This window comes from Mytilus galloprovincialis, chromosome 3, assembly GCF_965363235.1.
Source record: "Mytilus galloprovincialis chromosome 3, xbMytGall1.hap1.1, whole genome shotgun sequence".
Taxonomy (NCBI): domain Eukaryota; kingdom Metazoa; phylum Mollusca; class Bivalvia; order Mytilida; family Mytilidae; genus Mytilus; species Mytilus galloprovincialis.
This window is the reverse complement of record NC_134840.1, coordinates 78,788,540-78,802,930: the sequence shown is the minus strand read 5'-3', so window position 1 is coordinate 78,802,930 and position 14,391 is coordinate 78,788,540.

Sequence of the window (14,391 nt, the reverse complement as noted above, 5' to 3'; positions counted from 1 at the left end):
CTAATTGTGCCCCTTTAATAGCAGACTTGTTTTTGTACTGTTACGAATCACAGTTCATGACTAAACTCAGTAAAGACCAGTCGAAATTGCATTTAATTGATAAATTCAACAACACTTATCGTTATCTTGATGATATATTTTCGTTAAATAATCAAGAATTTTCTCAATATACTGCTGAAATTTACCCCAAGGAACTTGCTTTAAATAAATCAAATTTATTCGGTAATAACTGTCCATTCCTGGATTTAGATATTTCGGTTTTAAACGGGAAACTCCACAATAAAATTTACGACAAAAGAGACGATTTTTCGTTCCCTATTGTTAATTTTCCATTTTTAGATGGTGATGTTCCTTTGGCACCATCTTACGGTGTTAATATTTCACAACTTGTTCGCTTTGCCCGTGTCTGTTGTGACGTTTTTGATTTTAACGAACGCAACCCATGTATTACTGGTAAATTATTAAACCAGGGATATCGTTACCATAAATTACTTAAAACCTTTACTAAATTTTTCCATAGATATAAAGATTTGGTTTTGAAGTTTGATTGTACCTGTAGAAAACTTATTTCAAACGGGATAGCACATCCTCATTTTTACGGAAATGTTGTTAACCGTGCCCGGAAATTTATAAATGATCCATGTTAACTTCGCTCCTTTAATAAACTTATTCTAAAAGGTTACCTATTCAACACTGTAATAAGATCATTGAATATTGTTTTTATTGGTATAAATATTGATTTTGTTATCAGTAAATTAAAAGCTAACTAAATATTACTGGTATGTAAACGATATACATATTCATGGATCTACAATCTGTCGATACCTGTAACTTGGCATTGCACAAGGTCATGTTTTTCTCTGGCTGTTTATGACGTCTTGACACTAAATCCATTGGATGTTGGATGTGTACGGATTGATAGTTTAGTCTTAGATGCATGATTTTTTTTTATTAGTTGTAAGTGGCTTTGAACTAGATGTCAGATAACTGCGAGTACTCTCAGATCTGCTCATTGCGTCTTTTTGTGTCGGGATGTATAAGTACCCGGCCACGTCCACTTGTATTTTTGTCCACCTGATGAGTAAAGCCTTTTTCAACTGATTTTTATAGTTCGTTCTTATGTTGTACTGTTATACCACTGTCCCAGGTTAAGGGGAGGGTTGGGATCCCGCTAACATGTTTAACCCCGCCACATTATTTATGTATGTGCCTGTCCCAAGTCAGGAGCCTGTAATTCATTGGTTGTCGTTTGTTTACGTTTTACATATTTGTTTTTCGTTCATTTTTTTACACAAATAAGGCCGTTAGTTTGAATTGTTTTACGTTGTCTTATCGGGGCCTATTATAGCTGACTGTGCGGTATGGGCTTTGCTCATTTTTGAAGGCCGTACGGTGACCTATAGTTGTTAATGTCTGTGTCATTTTGGTCTTTTGTGGGTAGTTGTCTCATTGGCAATCATACCACATCTTCTTCTTTTATAGGAAGTGAAATTTCGTCTGCTACTGCTAGAAAGTAGAAAAAGTATTGCCGTGAAAAAATGTCGTCAGACGAATCTGATGTCGAATTTGAAGGTTCAGTAAAACTGATGTTATGAATGCCGAACAAGAGTTCTGAGCTGCTGAGAAAAGGTTAAGAATTGGTCAGAATAGGCAGGGGATAGATGACAGTGAGGACTATAACATATAAGTATAATCATGATAATGAGTGAGGATATGGTGGTGATGGATGGCACGATGAGTTTAATATTGTTGAAAGGGGTCTACTATATTTATTTGCCCCTTGTGGTACCAGTGGGCTAAGTCATGTCAACGGTTTAGGTTTTAGATTTCTGGCAACTTTGTATGGACAATCCTTTTCTTGAATGCATACTAAATCAACAAAACTGATCACTATGCTTTTGACTGATTTTTATAGTTTGTTCTTATGTTGTGCTGTAATACCACCATCACAGGTAAGGGGGAAAGGTTGCGCGCTCACAAACATGTTTAACTCTGCCACATTCTTTATGTGCCTGTCCCTAGTCAGGAGCATGTAGTTCACTGGTTGTCGTTGGTTCATATCTGTCAATTTTGTTTTATATTTTTCATGTCTGGACCTTTTATAGCCGACTTTACGGTATGGGTTTGTCTCATTGATGAAGGCCATCATACTTTGATGTGGCGGCATGGTAATTGACATTATCATCCTTTACGACAAACAAAATGGTTGATCTGAAAGGTACACCATCTACTTGCCACATACGTCATGTACTGTGTTACAACCCTAGATAAAGCTGACGAGGAAAGGCATTACATCGACCACCGAAAGATATAGTTTTATATCGCCTAGGTGGTCGAGTAGTCTAGGGCGCTGGACACGGTTCAGGCGGTGTTGCGACGATGTCACAGAAGCAATTGTTCAAACCCCGCTGAGGGAAAAACAAAAATTTGCTGACGCAAATTTGAAGATCTAACATTGTTGGGCTAAATCTGAATTTGAGACGAATTTTTCAATTTAGACTTATATATATCAACTTTTCACAGTAAGGTAACCGAAAATAACTATAGAATATTTTGCAATGTAACCTGCAAAAGTATGAATGTTATTTACATTCTAGAATGTTCGGTTTGTGGCCTCCAATATGTTGGTGAGTCAAAGCAGCATTTCCACAAACGCCTCAATGGCCATATGAGTGATATCTCTAAGAAGAAACTTCTCCCAGTTTCTCAGCATTTCAGACAGTCGGGTCATAAACTTGATGACTTTTACCGCATGAAAATCCTAGTGATTGAACAGGATATTCACTGGAGTGATGCCTAGCGACAGGTTCGGGAAAGCTTTTGGATAAAGGAACTAAATGTACATCATCCAAACGGCATCAATTAGTCGTTAGAAATACTAGCAATTTTATTTTTCACTCATTTTGGGATGTACATATAGTCACGTATTAGAGTATCGAGTCTTGTTTTATATTATGATATTCAAGATTTGGGACTAAATCAATAGACCAATCAATACTTACATGTACCTGTATTACTGAGCTGTTTTACACAATTAGTATTGTTAAAATTATTGACACTGACGAAGGCTATTTGCTAAGCCGAAATATTAGTCAACACGATTTTATAACATCATCTTCGTATATTACCATCTTATATTAGTACCGTTGTGCAAATCTTTAGAATATATAAAACGTCTAGATATTAGTCAACAATTTTTCTTATGAGGGAGCTGGATCGTTACGAGTAACGATACATGTACACAATAAATAAATTATTTAAACGCTTAAAAAGTGTACAAAACAACACCAATATTAAAAAAAGGAAATATTAAATGTAAGTATCTATAATTATTTCGGATAACAGATATCCTTCATCAGTATGATTATGATGTAAAATGATTCATATCAATCTATTCTGATTCAACTATAACAATCCTTCAATTTATACAATTAAAACCGAACACAAAAACGCTTACAAGTACAATTCTAAATTTTAAAAATGACGTAGGTTATATATAGGTATTTACAACAGAGACTGCATAGATATGCGTCTAACAAAATAGTAATGTGCGATATGAACTGGTACATTTCTAAAATTTCAAAGGTGACGACAGTTAAGATATTATACAAATATATCATGCTTACAAGGGGTAGTTGCCAAAAATACCGGCTGAGAGGTACAAATTTCCAGAGCCGTTAGGCGAGGGAAATTTGTTAACCTCGAAACCGGTATTTTTGGCAAATACCCCTTGTAAGCATGATATAATTGTTTAATTCCACCAAATGTTCTTTGTATCCATCATATAGGTTCGCAGAATTTTTACGTTATCGCTCCAAATTCAATAACGATGTTTTTATCCTAAATATTTCATTTGGAACAATACACACGGCACTCTTTTGTTGAACTTTAATTTTATCTTTATATTGTAAAGTTCATATCGGTTGATGTTGTTAGCACGAGAGAAACATTGATCAATGTCTTTTCTTTTGTAGCCCCGATTTTTTAGGTGACCGAAAAGTTCTTGTAGTCGCCTTTTTGCAGAATCATTGGTGGAGAAAATCCGTTTTATTTGTATGGCCTGGCTGTAGGGAATGCTCTTGGTGCAATGTTTAGGATGACAACTCAAAGGAGAAAGATATTGATGTTTGTCTGTGGGCTTGCAATATAGATCTGTAATTATGATTCCATCCTTCACTTGCGTAGCAGTGTCAAGAAATGTGATCTTAGAGTCAGAGATTCCAGAAGGGAATTTTGAGGGATGAGCATCGTTGGCATGTTGAATGAACACATTGAAAATGAGTTCTTGTTCAGTATTATCCAACTTCATGTCCATATCGTCGATGAATCAAAACCAAGAGAGAGGTTTATAAAGAGAAGAATTGAGAATTTGCTGTTCTAATTTCCCAATAAAAATATTGGCATAAGACAGGGCCATCTTTGTTCCCATTGCTGTTCCATTAACTTGGAGAAAGTTTTCACCATTGAATGTGAAGTTATAGCAATTGAAAAGAAATTGACTACAGTGTTTGTAGAGTTCTCACAAATTTGTTTATTTTTCCTCTTGAATATGCGATTCCAGTATTTTCCCCCGGCTATGACTGTACGATTGAGAGTTAATGTGGTTTGCTCTCGTGTTATAGTGTCTTAAAGTACGCCGTCTCGTTTAAATTTTTTTAATTGTTTTTGATATAATTTCCTGGATTCAATGCGCAAGATGTCTTGGAGGCGTTCGTTGATGGTGAGCAATTAAGGATCGGAGAGTACCTGATTAGTTGTATTTTGTAGGCGGACTAAAAACATCACATGGAAATTTATTGACAAATCTTGTGTGTTGTAAGTAAGGGGTACTCTTAAGGGTTAATACAATGCATACCATCTAAAAGAAAAACTTTTCACGAATCGAATGGTATGTGGTACAAGAAATTTGAGAATGAATTGACAGCAAAATAAGGGTTTGACGCGGAGAGGTGAAAAAAATAGTAGGATATTATACCTTCTCGTAAATATACGTTGGTAGTGGGTCTTCCCATGGATAGAAACAAGTGCCTGTGCCCAGTATATAATCATGTTTTATTTAAGAAATAATTCATGCAAGCCATAGATTTGTTGAAAATTTTCATGCAAGCCATAGATTTGTTGAAAATTTTCACTTGGCCTGGGTCGTTATATTGGAATTTTATCCCGAGCGTAAGCAAGGGATACAATTAACAAATATAACGACCCAGGCCATGCGAAAATGAAATCAAATCTATGTAATGCATGAATTATTTTGAAAACTCTGACGCCATTTCAGTAAAATATGGCATTTTTGTGCACAATTCGGATTGTGACGTCGTCGATTTATAATGGTTGTGATTTATTGAGTATTATATTATGGTTCTATTCATAGAATGAAATTCAAAACAGTGTTGCTGTGGCCATTGATTGACACATTAAATTCATCCATTGACTGGGACAATTTAGGTGAACGTTTGTATGTAACGACCACTGCTCACTATGTACTTTTTAAAGACACTTAAACTATGGGGTCACCAAAGGTTCTCGACACCTTATTAAAGTAATTCGAAAAATTAATCAGAAATAACACGATGTTTTGATTTATATCAATTATATAAATCAAAACATAAAGGTTATTCCTGATTAATTTTTCGAATTATTTTATAATTAAAGGCGTTAAGAAACCTTTGGTGACCCCACAGTTTAAATGTCTATCGTAGGTACGTCGTGAACAGTGGTCGTTACAGACAAACGTTCACATAAATTGTCCCAGTCAAATGACTGTTTTGAATTTCATTCTATGACGTAACAAGCACCCATATTAGAATTAATTTGCTTTCTTAAAAGAAAACACATTATCAAGTTTGACGCCATTTCCAGATTTCAGTAAAATATGACAGTTTTGTGCACAAATTGCATTGTTTATTGAATATTTTATTATGGCTCTATTCATAATGCAAATATCACATAATAATCTGATTTCATTAGTGGAATCTGTTTCGAGTGACTGAAATTGAAAAGGTTAACATATCGATTATTCTGTATTCTGCATATCGAAACAAAAAGCATGGTGACAAAGCCACTCGCCTCCTAAAAATTGTGCGTTCAAAATACTACAAATAGTTGACCTTTGCGTTGACATTCTTTAGATTTACATCCAATATTTTGAACTGGTGAACATTCAAAATGTTATATTCACATCAGTTCGTGTTTAAGATACCTTTGATACCTTTCCTGAAAGTCTCCAGTCATAAAATCTTTTACAAAAATTCACCAAACAACAGTTTACATACTTTCAACCATGCTCTAAATGCCCGCAATTTTGCGGGTATGTTCTAGTATTATATGTATTTTAAACACGACGTAAACATGTTTAACCCCGCCACAGTCTGTATGTGTCTGTCCCAAGTCTGTAATTCGGTGCTTGTCGTTTGTTGCTGTATATCATATTTGTTTTTCGTTTATTGTTTTCATCATAAATCAAGCGGGTTTCGTTAGATCTCCCACGCGACATATCAGAAACAGGAGCGATGAGAGATCGGTTGAATCGCAGTGTTTTTAATTAGATTGTATCATTTTGAATTCACGGTGTAAAAATAAAAGATTAAACACGTGTGTTGTACTTTTGCAACAACATTAGGTCATATAAAAATCATTAGTTCTAAACCTACAGGCACGAACTTCTCTTTGGTAACTCAGCTGTGATAAGTTATTGACATTCTCTCTTTTCATTTCTATAAACCAGCGCCCACGTGTAATGATATGAACACTGCGATTAAAAATTTCGTGTGTCAGTTCAATGGTTTCAATGGCATATCAATTTTAATTTTGATATGCTAATAGAATATTTTTAATAAATAATGGTATAAATGTACTGATTTTTAAAAGTACAACTCTTCAAGGCTGGTAGTCAAACATAATAGGGATCGAAATCACTTTTTACGAATGTTACATATGAATTTTTATTAATGTACTAATAACTGTTGGTATATTATATTATTTTAGTGCGGTGACGAAATAAAAAAAGTTGATTATTTGAAGAGTTTAATAGTACACGGCTAAAAATTGACACAGTCTTACAAAAATTATTTTACTTGAATTTAAGATTGGTCGGCAAAAAGTCGTATGTGCAGTTTTTTAAAATTTTATTGTTTAGCTAGCAAATTTTACTAAAAATTGAGATCACGAGTTGCATGCAGTTTGACCTGTTTTTCAAAGGCTGCACTCAATAATATATTTCTTTTTTATTTAATTCAAACATCATACACAATGCATTAATCGAAATAGTTATCATAAAAGCCTTTTTATGACAAGTTACGAAGGTACAAAGTACTGTAAACGGGATTATTTTTGTGTTTCACAGTATTCAAACATCATATAATAATACTAATGTATAAATTGTATCGTAGCTACTATGAATTAATAAAACTGAAATTTCTCTTGTCATATACACAAGTTTTTTTATGGAATACTATTCTTTGAAACGATTTTTTTAAACTTTCAAAGATCTACTATCAAATCATTAATTATTATACATTGAATAATTTCCGGAATGTTTTGTCCGGCACCTGATTGGGCAGAAAACTTAGTTTTCCCCATATAGTTAGGACTTGATATTTATTGTTTCTTAGATTTTTTTGGGTGTTCGTTATTCTTTGTGAGGTTTTGTTGATATAGTTTTATTCATATAAGAGGCAAAATAGGTTTTTGAGTTGTATAGTTAGGAACTTGTGATCCGACCCAATCCCAGAAGATGACAAAACTGGGAAGTCCGTTGATACTTGGCTTTTACATTTCAAAGAAACATACATTAAGTTTAATCCTTTGGATAGTGTTATTTTCTCAAAAGCAGAAGTGGGTCAGTTGTTTTATTTACCACAAGCAGTTAATTCCGGTATTTTGACACAGTAAATAGGTGTTAAGATGAAATTATAAACTCGAAATTGATGACTGACTTTCAAATTGGTTCATTCAATGATAATATATCGAAGGAAAGTTTGGAAATTGTTTATTATAAAAGTTGATACGAATGATGTATAAGTCAACATAACATATCAACGTTTACAGTCCTAATTACAATTGGAAATACATAACCTTCTCAAAGACTTAAAGACAACCATTTTGCCCAGTTCTTTAATTTAAAGTTTAGATATATTAAGATGTTCTGTCGCTCTGCAACCCACATTTCAGTCAGTGCTTACATTTCATATATCCCACTAGTTATCTAAATAATGATAAAAGATACTACCAAATCTAGAATGGTTGCTTCATATCTTGACCTCTTCTTTGATACTGACACAGATTGAGGACTTCAAACAAAAATCCATGACAAACGTCAAATGATTATTTTAAATTTCCAATGTCAATGTCTTATAGTTATTAATAGAAGCACATTCTCTGCACCACCGTGTAGCGTTTACGTATCATGCATAATGACACAGTACCGACTTCATGGCCAATGGTGTGCTCCTGACACAAAACAGCTTAAATGAGGTGGCATATACCAAAGGGATACTCGTACTTAGTAGTCAAAGACAATCTCACAACGCCATGGCAAAAGTCGAAGAACGACATATTTTTAGACAAATAAAATTCTACAAAATCCTACATAGAAAACTAAAGACTGACCAACACGAACCTAACTAAGAAATGGGGGTTATCTAATGTGTCACGGAATTGTTAGCAGATTCTGCAACACATGTGTCACCTGTGTGTTTTGCTCGAGTATAAAAGAGTTCAGTTAGATGTATATAGTTATGAGGAAGAACCGGCGACTGAAATGGACACACATATTTGTTTTCGTAAATTGGTTTGTTATAAAGTAGGCCTTTAGTTTTCTCAATTGAATTGTTTCATATTTTTCATGTCGGGGCCTTTATAGCCGACTATGAAATATGAGCTTTTACTCATTGCCGAAGCTCGTACGGTTGCTTATAATTGCTTGCATCCACTTCATTTGTTCTTTTGGTAGATAGTTGTCTCATTGGAAATCATACTACATCTCTTTATTCTTATACAAAGTAAGTTGTAAAGTCACCATCGCGAATTGCGTTACTTTAAGCTCAATCGGCAATCCTCGGGTGACTCCGCTTCTCTCCTTCTATCGAATCGGCAATCCTCGGGTGACTCCGCTTCTCTCCTTCTATCCAATCGGCAATCCTCGGGTGACTCCGCTTCTCTCCTTCTATCCAATCGGCAATCCTCGGGTGACTCCGCTTCTCTCCTTCTATCGAATCGGCAATCCTCGGGTGACTCCGCTTCTCTCCTTCTATCCAATCGGCAATCCTCGGGTGACTCCGCTTCTCTCCTTCTATCGAATCGGCAATCCTCGGGTGACTCCGCTTCTCTCCTTCTATCCAATCGGCAATCCTCGGGTGACTCCGCTTCTCTCCTTCTATCCAATCGGCAATCCTCGGGTGACTCCGCTTCTCTCCTTCTATCCAATCGGCAATCCTCGGGTGACTCCGCTTCTCTCCTTCTATCGAATCGGCAATCCTCGGGTGACTCCGCTTCTCTCCTTCTATCCGTAGATGAGGTACGGAATCGGGCGAGTTGTGACGATTGCTTTAAGCTTTATCGTGTCTTTGTAAGTGTTAAATTTGTCCTGGTAAAATATGTCTGGGCGGACAAACATTACTAGTATAAAAAGTCCATGGTTACAGAATTTACTAGTATATTTAGTCCGATGTTAGTAATATATGTCCCCAGACTAATTTTCCTAGGTAATCATGTCCTTTAAAATCATATAATAAATTCAATTACATTTAAACCATGGAAATTTAAATGTTATGTTTTAGTAATGTTTGATAAAATTCATGTCCCCAGACTAATTTTCCTAGGAAATCATGTCCATGTCATTAATAGTTCTAGGTAAAAATGTCCATGTCTTTTGTTATAAAAGGAAAATGTTATAAGCAATGGGAACTCAATATTCATGTTTTAATTAGGTTATAAAGGAAATGTCCTTCATTTTAATTGGAAAAAAATAAGAAAATTTTAAATATATTTTATGATATAATAAAACTATAAGAAAAACAAGTCTTCGGACAATTTTTCCTAGAAAAACAAGTGCCAGACATAATTTACTAGCTATGGACTTATTTTCCTAGGAACATTTGTCCTAGGACTTATACTCCTAGTAAAATCATGGACATGGACTTGATTAACTAGGAAAAAAAGTCTGGAGGACAAATTTTACTACCGTACAAAATTTACTGTTACATCTTAACTGACTAGCAACGTTTATTAGCGGTATAAGATATGTACTAAGTCTACTAAGTAGAAACTAAATTTACCATTTGTGTCCTAATCCTGTTTGTGACATTTTGACTGATTGTGATTTGCATGGTGTGTGATGCATGTATAACAAGAGACGCGTATGCTGTTGGTGCATCTGAACTCACTTCTTTTTGAAGTTCATGGGATTCCCTCATTTTTTGTTTGAAAACTCACGGATAACAAAGTGTAAATCAATCTATATTTGTTCCTATTATTGCACATAGTAATAAAAACGCTATACATTCAAGCAAGACAAGGGATTACGGACTTTTAATAAATAGATTCAGATAAAGGGAAACTTGCTTGACTACCCCTCTAAACCTTAATGGGGATTCTTTCTAACTTTATTCATTTATTACAAAAACAAATTTACAGAACAAGCATTTTACAATAAGCAGTGCAATAGCAATACTAACCATGATAATTCAGATATCAAATCAATTTATACAGATCAGACTGTAGGGCAGAACAATCACGACAATTGTAAATGTTTGACAATCTTAAAAATTGTAAGCATGGCAAGCGTAAACTATACTATCAATTAAAGATATTTTTTTTCTCTTGAATTTTGTTCAGGGATATTTAGAGTTGCAAGCAGAACAAACTAGTCCTTTTTGAACAGGGTTTATTTGTCATTTGTCCTAGAAGCGCCACGATGTTGCAGTTGTTGTATTTTCCCATAATGGCATATTGATATCCTGAAAGTGTATTCTGCAATTTAGAAATGATTTGAAATGTCCTATGATGCTGGAGAAAAGCACGCTACATGTTGCTGTACACAAACATTTGGCCAGCACTCTATTCCAATGCAGAAAAAGCCAAATGGCCGAAGCTTAACGTTCATAATCGCAAAATTATTAAGATTTGTGGTTTGAGAACTTTATCTTGACCGTAAACAACTATAGTGAAACTTTGGACAAATGTTGATATTCATGACCTTATATGTACAAATTTAATGTTCCAGCCAAGGGTCAGAATTCCCACAATATTTAAGTCATTTCATGTCTGAACGATTTAAAGTAAAGATTTAGCATGTCTAGTGCGATGTTAAATTATCCTGCTTTAATTAAAGAGATTTTCTTGTCTTGTTTCACTAAGTTAAATTTGGAATTGAACAAACGAAAAATGCCTTTTTATAACTGTAAATCTATTTAATATTGATGTATTTTCCTATCGATACATTTGTATTTAAAAAAAAAGTCATGAGAATGTTTAAACGCAGGAAGGAACTCCAGTAGACTGTTTCAGTGTTTGGCATGTACCAAGTTCAACCTATACATTGTCTATACATTTTGTATAGTTTGACGGCTTTTGTTCTAATTGTTTGAAAAAATACATATTTTTAAAATGAAAATCACCCCCATTTTGTAAAATCGCATACGTTTACTCAGGAAACTCCTTTAATGATTGTTTTCCACTTTTTTGATGAAAAATTGAATAAGGAAGAAAACATAAATTATGCAAGTTTGCAATCATTCTACTGCTAAAAGTGTATTTAAATTGGAAATAAATATTCAATGTTTTTTTCTCATGAAAATGGTAGGCAATCTTTAATCTTGATTTCTGAAAAACTGCACCAAATTTTCTGTTGACGACCAAATTTATGTTAAGTACATGTACACATATTTTCGAATCAAATGATATATGATATACATTTGTAGTTGTGTAGTAGTTTTGACGATTAAATTTTGAAAATTCTGACTCTGGTAAAAAAAAAAAAAGTTTTTACTGTTGTTTTTTTACGTTCAAAAGAAGACCCCGCCCCCCCCCCAAAAAAACTAAATCAATTATATATATATTTGTTTACGAAATTAGTTACAGAGTTTCAACGATATAACGGAGTTTGGTTTGTAGTAAATTGGAAGTCGTACTCTTTATAACTCCTTTTATTTTCATTTTTATTTTCCAGTAATATTTCCGGGGAAAGGAGACAACCTCGTATCAAATCAACATTAATCAACTTAATTATGCCATGACCCCATCAATACATCACATATTAAATTCATGTAATGTCTACCATGTATATAGTAGCAATTGCAGTGGGATATCCAGTGAACGAAAACAAAAGAAAAATGCGTTTACTTTTCTACATTGGTTAGAGGTATAGGGGGAGGGTTGAGATCTCACAAACATGTTTAACCCCGCCGCATTTTTGCGCCTGTCCCAAGTCAGGAGCCTCTGGCCTTTGTTAGTCTTGTATTATTTTGATTTTAGTTTCTTGTGTACTATTTGGAAATCAGTATGGCGTTCATTATCACTGAACTAGTATATATTTGTTTAGGGGCCAGCTGAAGGACGCCTCCGGGTGCGAGAGTTTCTCGCTACATTGAAGACCTGTTGGTGACCTTCTGCCGTTGTTTTTGCTATGGTCGGGTTGTTGTCTCTTTGACACATTCCCCATTTCCATTCTCAATTTTACACTTCTTATGATAGAGTCGAGATAGTCAATAATAAAACAATACCGGTGACGATACTGATTAAAAGTTATATCTAAATAATAATTGCACATTTCAAATAAATTATTTGTTATTCTGTGTTATTAGAAACATACATGCAAATACACGATGTTTTATGTTCAGTATTTATCGAGATAATTGCATTAGAAGCTTGTGTAACTAAAATTTAAAAAATGCCAATCTTTGCTGCATATTGATAAAAAAAAAAAAAATGGAAAAAATCCTGTACATACAAAATCGAAAGATCTTTCGGGTCACCACTTTTTGGAGTGTTCCTAAAAGTCCTTAGCATGTTACAATTTCCCAAAGTATGCTAATTTGTCACACCTAAGTGATCGAGCACACCGGTCTGCTCTTGTCATATGTACTTTCAATAGAGAAATGTTGTCTTTTTGTGAATATAAAAATATAAAAGTCTATTTGTGCAGATTAACAAATTAAAAATAAGTATTGTTATAAAGCAGATATCTTTCTACTATTTTGTATACAATTTTAAGAAAATGTCGTCTCGAGTTTTGTACAAGAATTTGCGGTCTTCTCGATCTATTCGCATTCCATGTTTACATCGAGACAAGGTCTGATTGATTTTGATTAGTAACTTAATTTCAAAAGTGCCAATCTTTACTGCATATCTTTCGTTTGGATTTTTTTTCCTGACTTTCTCTAGTCTAGCTTTATATATATACGAATAATTAGCATTTTCCAGAGAGTTATACAGACAGTAAAAAATTTAATTGAGGTTGGTATTCGCATAGCAACATTTTAAACAAATTTTACAACAAGCTTCTATGGCCTGCTGTACTCGTCGTTTAATACTTGAGGAGGAAATGATAACATTGAGTAAAAGTTTTGTTTTTATTTCAACTAATTTCTATTTTTCTATTTACCAGAACGTTTTTCCGTGAATACATAATTGATAGCGTCCTTGCTAAAATAGGACAAACATTGAGAGGATCTAGTTTTCGCTGTTTACAGGGAAGGTAATATTTTGTCAGTAGATTTCCCATTGCATTGTTTTATTTGTCTTAATGAATTAACAGTCTCCGGGACAAGTTTGCAATTCCGCTGAGTGCAAAAGTTGTCACCTTAATTTTTGGAGTTAAGTCAAAACAAAGTTGATAACTTGGTTGGTATTAGTTCCCTGATATTTGTCCTAAAATTTTTTGGATCTAGCACCACTGTTGAAAAAGTTATGCCCCTTTTTTCAACAATTTCCTCAGAGGAAAAGTACTTTTCCTCAAGGGAAATCAAATTTCCCTGAAGGAAAAAGATTTTTCCTCAAGGGAAATTGTTTTTTCCTCAAGGGAAAAAGATTTCCCTTAGGGAATTTGCTGCATAATTATTTCCTTTGGGGAAATTCTATTTCCTTTGAGGAAATTCTATTTCCTTAGAGGAAATTCTTTTTCCTTTGAGGAAATTTGCAGCTTCAAATTTTCCTTGGAGGAAATACTTTTTCCTGTGAGGAAATTTGTAGCTTCAAATTTTCCTTGGAGGAAATACTTTTTCCTGTGAGGAAATTTTTGACAAACACTTTTCCTTGGAGGAAAATTCAAGACAACAAATTTCCTCTAAGGAAATCATTGATCTTCAAATTTCCTCTAGGGAAATTTCTGAACATCAAATTTCACTTAAGGAAATGTTTTTCCTCTATGGAAATTTCATAACAGTACAAACAGTA